Here is a 6,652-nt window from a genome sequence, read left to right as displayed (position 1 = left end):
ATTGTGATGCACTGAATAACCTGTGGTATAAATATGTTGGTGTTGACGTCTGCAGCAGCAAAGTTACTCTTCTGATGTGAGGGTAATGATGTTTGGGTACAGTGACATGTTAAGGCCAGACACTACAGTCAAATAACGACTTTTTTTTTTCTCTCCAACGAAATATCTCTTATTTTTGTCTACTAGGTGTATCATCACTCGTGGATCACAAAAAACAGTTATCTTAGATTTCTGTGAATACCCGTTGCAGTGGAAACAAATCGAAATGACCGCCCAAAAAAAAAATCAAAGAAATCGGGTTTGTGGTCCATGTGGTGCATGCAAACATTTTTTGTCATGTGGACTTGATACACAATGGCATTATCTTCATTTTCACGTGAGATTACATTGATTCTTTAATTATTGTATTTTTTTTTAATGAATTTTTGAAATTTTGGGTATTGCGAAATCCTCAAAATTTACAATGGGTAAAAAGATTGAAACCGCTATGAATTAAAACCCAGAGAATATTTTCATACATACTCACGAAAAAAAAAACAACAACTTCAATAACATGTTATAAAACAATCATGCAAAGTCTCATGGTTGTAGGTTTACTCATCATTGAGCAAGCCCAAGGTATGTTGTCAAGGCCAGAAACTTGACGACTTGCGTCGAAATTGAACAAATAAACACTTCCGTGATTCAGCAAGCAAGCTTTATTGGAAGTTTTTTCATTGTTAAAGACATCTTTACAGTGGAAAAACTTATGCATATGATAGAAGAGATGCTCAAGAATCAAAATCCATCAAAAACCCAAATCATGAAAAATCATCATTTTGGTCTCTTTTGCACTGCCGTGTTTGAGATTAAACTGTGATGCATAGAATAACTTGTGGTATCTGTTGTACCTCTGTTGACTAGAAATGAGTGTGTGGAGGAGTGGGGTAGAGGAGGTGCAGGGTAAGGTGTGTGGTGTGTGTGTGTGTGTGCTGGAGCTCATGTACGTTTATATGTATTTGACTGTGCTTTCATGTCTGTGAAACTGCATGTTTGGTGCATAACTGTTATGCATGTGTGGGCGTATGTGTGAATGTGTGTCTTCATGTTTTACATTTATTTGCTTATTTATCATCATTGTTGTCTTTTTTTTCTTTAAAAAAATTATTATTACTACTGCCTTTTTCTATATTATAATTATTATTTATTTATTTATTTATTTATGTAAGCTTATCTATTATTTATCCCCCCCCCTTTTTTTTCTCAAGGCCTGACTAAGCGCGTTGGGTTACGCTGCTGGTCAGGCATCTGCTTGGCAGATGTGGTGTAGCGTATATGGTTTTGTCCGAACGCAGTGACGCCTCCTTGAGCTACTGAAACTGAAACTGAAACTGTTGGCTGCTCAAGTCTGCAGCGGCTACTGCACATTCACAGCGGCTAGGCAGCAGACAAGATATCATGTCATAAGATGACTGGAATAAAGTTTGACTTCTTAGTATTTATACTCAGAATGTTCTGTTCATGCTTCTGTACAATTGCGAATCTTGGCAACTTAAGACCAGGCAAGAGAAAACATAAAAGCGGATGTCTTTGACACCACTGAGACGCCAACGCAAGATCCTTGGCATCGAGTGACATGTTTATTTTTCTTTTTTCAAATGAAGAAGTCAGAGAGAGACCCCAATAGCCTTTCGATTCAACCATTGACGGGCGCAATAGCTGAATGGTTAAAGCGTTGGACTTTCAGGGGTCCCGGGTTCGAATCACGGTGACGGCGCCTGGTGGGTAAAGATTGGAGATTTTTCCGATCTCCCAGGTCAACATATGTGCAGACCTGCCAGTGCCTGAATCCTCTTCGTGTGTGTACGCAAGCAGAAGATCAAATTCGCACGTTAAAGATCCTGTAATCCATGTCAACGTTCGGTGGGTTATGGAAACAAGAACACATCCAGCATGCACCCTCCCCCCCCTCCCCCGAAAGCGGAGTGTGGCAGCCCACATGGCGGGGTAAAAAACGGTCAAACACGTAGATGCCCACTCGCGTTTTTACGAGTGACGTGGGAGTTGCAGCCCACGAACGCAGAAGAAGAAGAAGAAGAGGATTCAACCATCATCTGCAAACGACGTCTCCACCAGTTGTGACCTAAGGTCTGTATGCAGGATTCCGGCAACAAGAAATACACGCCAAGCCGTGAAATGGACACCCGTAGGTTGAAGAAAACACACAGACACGTTTGAACAGAAGCCGCAGATTACATGTGGGTGGGACTAATGACTAGATCATCAGGTAGATGGTTGTTGATTTCTCAGTTCTTGCTAATCATACTGGAATTGTTCGAGAGACAAGGCATTGACTGCTTTGGGGAAAAAGCTATTGGCGAAGCGACTGGTTTTCGTCCTTGTACTTCTTTACCGTCGACCAGAGGGGAGCATCTCGAAAATCCCAAAAGCTGGATGTGATTCGTCCTGGGTGATTGATTTAGCTTTTTACACACATGTACACGCATATATACGCATGTACATACACATACACATATGTTTTGTTGTTGTTGTTGTTGCTTATATATATATATATATATATATATATGTGTGTGTGTGTGTGTGTGTGTGTGTGTGTGTGTGTAGGTGTGTGTGTGTGTGTGTGTGTGTAAGCAATAACAACAACAAAACGAAAAAAGAAAAAAAAGCTAATTTTCACTTCTTATTCCAATTTGTTTTTTTTCACATTTTTCTACTTTTTTTTCAGTCAGGTATATCTTTTTTGTTTCTTTGTTGTTGTTGTTTTTTTGTTTGTTTTTGAACTATTTGTATGTTGTTTTTTGTTGTTGTTTTTTTTATTTATTTTTTTATTTTTTGGTGGGGAGGATGTTTTCATTTTATCCTACAGTCCCTACTCTTCACATTTTGGGCGTACCCGGAGACTCGAACTCACAACCTTCTGATTGAGAGAACGGTGATCAACCTACTGAGCCATGCAGGCACCCGATAGAAAAGACCAAAACTAATGTAGATCAAGATGAACTGTGCTCACAAGGCACTGATGAAGTGGAAAATTTAACCATCAATTATTATAGTCAGAAGACAAGCAAGAGGATTGTTGAGAGGGATGACAGGAGTGAAAGGAGGAGGAGAGACAGGAAAAAGAAAGAAAGAGTCAGATAGGCCGACAGAGAGTAACGCAGAAAATAAAAGAGAAAGACAAAAGTGGAAAGAAAGGAAGAGGGAGAGAGAGAGTTTAAGGGAGGAAACTGTGTGGTAAGAGCAGAGGTAGTTTTATTTCGATTGTCTGCCTTACATGAACAGGAGATGGGCCCCGCCATTTAGGCAACCATATACTCGCTTTAGCTTGCTACATGTGGTTATATTCCTGTGCAATCAAAAACAGAAATTTTCATCTAAAGACCACTGATTTGGTTATACATCTATAGACAGACATAAAGTGATGAAACCATGAACACACACTATTCAAAGACCTTAAATGGTGGAAAATAACTCATCTTGACCATGAATGAAGATCAATGCAAATCGTGGAAAATATCTCACCTTATCAGTGAATGAAAATCAAATAGCTGCTTGTGGGGGAACTGTTTCGTGTAAAATGCAAGTGGGTTAGGTCCAAAGTCCTTTCACTAGTTTCAGTTCAAGTTCACCCTGGCAAAACTCATCCACATTTTCAGACCTGTGTACCTTATATTTGTATTTGGTGTATTCTTGTCAAAGATTAGTGTACTCTTCCTAAAAATCATGTACCAAGCAATCATGTCCTATAGGCTGTGATTCCGTTTCCTCATGTATGCCTGTATTATTTATATATTGCAGATTTCACATTAATATTATCAATATTATGTATGTATGTGTACATAACTACATGCATGTATATGAATGTATATTGTGTGTGCGTGCATTTATATAAGTTTGTGTCTGCCTATGTGTGCGTATGTGTTAGGGTAGCTGTTAGATACACATGTATTGTTAAAATGTATGTATGCAGTGTGTGTGTGTGTGTGTGTGTGTGTGTGTGTGTGTGTGTGTGTGTGTGTGTGTGTGTGTGTGTAGTCATATTTTGGTGTGTTTATGTAACATAGATGTAATGTTTTATGTTAACAAAGCGTTTTTGTAAAGCACCTAGAGCAGATTTCTGGATAGTGTGCTATATAAGTATCCATTATTATTATTATTATTATTATTATTATTATTATTATTATTATTATTATTATTATCACTATTACTACTACTGATTTCAGTTTAGGCAAGGCAAGGCAAAAATTTTATTTCTTGTGCCCCATGGGGCATCGAAACGTTACATACATACATACATATTTCAGATATACCATAATAATAACAATGATGATGGATACTTATATAGCACACTATCCAGAAATCTGCTCTAGGTGCTTTACAAAAACGCTTTGTTAACATAAAACATTACATCTATGTTACATGCACACACCAAAATATGACTACACACACACACACGCACACACACACACACACACACACACACACTGCGTACATACATGTTAACAATACATGTGTATCTAACAGCTACCCTAACACATACGCACACATAGGCAGGCACAAACTTACATAAACGCACGCGCACACAATACACATTCATGCATGTAGTTAACATAGTCAAGCACAGCTAATACCATGCAAACAATAAGAGTGATGCCAAAAGAACAAAGAGGAAAAAAACAAAAGACCAACAGGCACCGCCAGTTTTCATTAATAAATAATTCATCCTCATCCATTAACCACAGGCGTAGCTTTACCGAAAGGAACTACAAATGGAAGAGACAAATGCTTGTAGTTTCAACAATATTCTTTTGTTTTTTTCCCGGAAAACAATAAGTGGAATTTAGCCCAGCTGACCATCCAGGGCCAGCTGAAGAGTGTGGTGTTGTTGTTTTTTTATTTTTATTATTATTTCAATTTTTTTAACTCACTCGGTACGGCCAGTCCTCTCTTCTCCTCTACACATACCCCTCGGATGTCCAGTGGGTGTCTCAATGACCCAAACTTTAGCTTCCGTCGTCAGAACTGTGGTATTCTTTGTCAACATTCACCTCTTCAGTATAAGAGCCTTCCGACTACAATATTTTGATGATGGTAATTGGGATGAAACGTTGTTAACGTCGTCTCTTTCGCCGTTCGTATGGAGAGAGTTAACCTCTACTGTAAACAGCAACATGCAGAGTTGAAACGTTAAGCCAACATTCCAACATTTGCACTGTGAAACACTCAAACGGTGTCAGGAATTGACAGATCCAAGTAAGATTCTACTAGATGGAGTCAACATTCACTGTTTTTCACTTACCCAGTTTGGCAACTGAGTGGAAAATTCACCTACCAGGATGGGTTTTGTACTGACATGGCTTCTAGAAACATTAATGCACCAAGCCTACACACATACACACGCGCGCGCACGTATGTGTGTATGTGAGTGAAAGATGGGTGAAGAGTCACAGTACCAGAGAGGAAAGGTGGTGCAGACGGCTGTTACATTATCTCCATGAAGGCTGCTAAGATACGGGGCTTGGGTATACAGTTTAACAACCTATTGATATTATGCCGAACAGGCCACTATTTGCACAATGTCCGTTCATATGTGTGGTTCCTTCAGCAGAAATGTTTCCCTGAATACCGAATTAGAAAACAAAGGACATTACCCAAAAAGGGCGGCAATACACTGATCTATAAATAGTGTGGCCAGCCACTCTACTTTTAGAGCAGTGGTGGCAATATTCACATTTCTTCCCCTGTGATCCTTTTCATTCAGTTTCGTTCCTTCGACGGAGAAGTCGTAAATTTCTTTAAATAACATTGTAATATATACTCTATATTTCTTTCCCTGTCAAAAGACGTGAAGAAAGCCAGTCAAAGAGTGGAGGAGAAGAAATGTAGTGTATATTACAGTAATATCAACCAGTTTACAAGCTTTTCCGTCGTATAAACGAAAAAGTACAGAAAAACAGAATCAGCGATTAACAGTACTTTAAAACCTATAGCATAACCAGACGGATAAAATGCACGCTAAATGTCATAAATAGCTGTATTGTAAAGCAGACAAAACCAATTCGTTTCGTACATTGGTAACTGCTGTTAAACCCATAGACACTAATGTTATAGTGTTTATGTTCAATCCAAACGTGAACACTATTTTTCGCATGGTAAACATTTGGTGTCATTCACCGCTTTAACACATGCATTTGCCCACGCTCTATTTAATTTTTTGAACGACTTCTTTCGGCTCTTTGTGATTAATCAGTTTGTGTGTGCTCTTTTAAAATAAAACTTAAAAGTATCATGTAGCATTATTTGCGAATGATTAGGTCTCTTTTTATGATTGATATTATACGAGTTTTCTCAATGACAATTCTATCGATCAAGTAAATACTGAATGTATATGGGAGTGCCATAGCGAAAATTGCTAAAGCACATTTTCGCAATCAGAACTAGATGATTAAAGTATTTTAGAAAAAAAGACCACTCCTTGCAGGAATCCCAAGTAAAGCTTTCGATATAGAACTAATCGTACATCAATCCCCCCCCCCCCACCCCCCCAAAAAAAAGATTTTTTTTCTACACATGACAATGTGATTAATTTTGTAACAGTGTCCAACGTAATCTACCTCGTTAGTGCAAAATGTACATTAATTGTTGCTCACAA

The sequence above is a fragment of the Babylonia areolata genome, chromosome 20 (assembly GCF_041734735.1).
Source record: "Babylonia areolata isolate BAREFJ2019XMU chromosome 20, ASM4173473v1, whole genome shotgun sequence".
Lineage (NCBI taxonomy): Eukaryota > Metazoa > Mollusca > Gastropoda > Neogastropoda > Buccinidae > Babylonia > Babylonia areolata.
The sequence above is the reverse complement of the archived record's forward strand: the minus strand, read 5'-3'. Positions refer to the sequence as shown.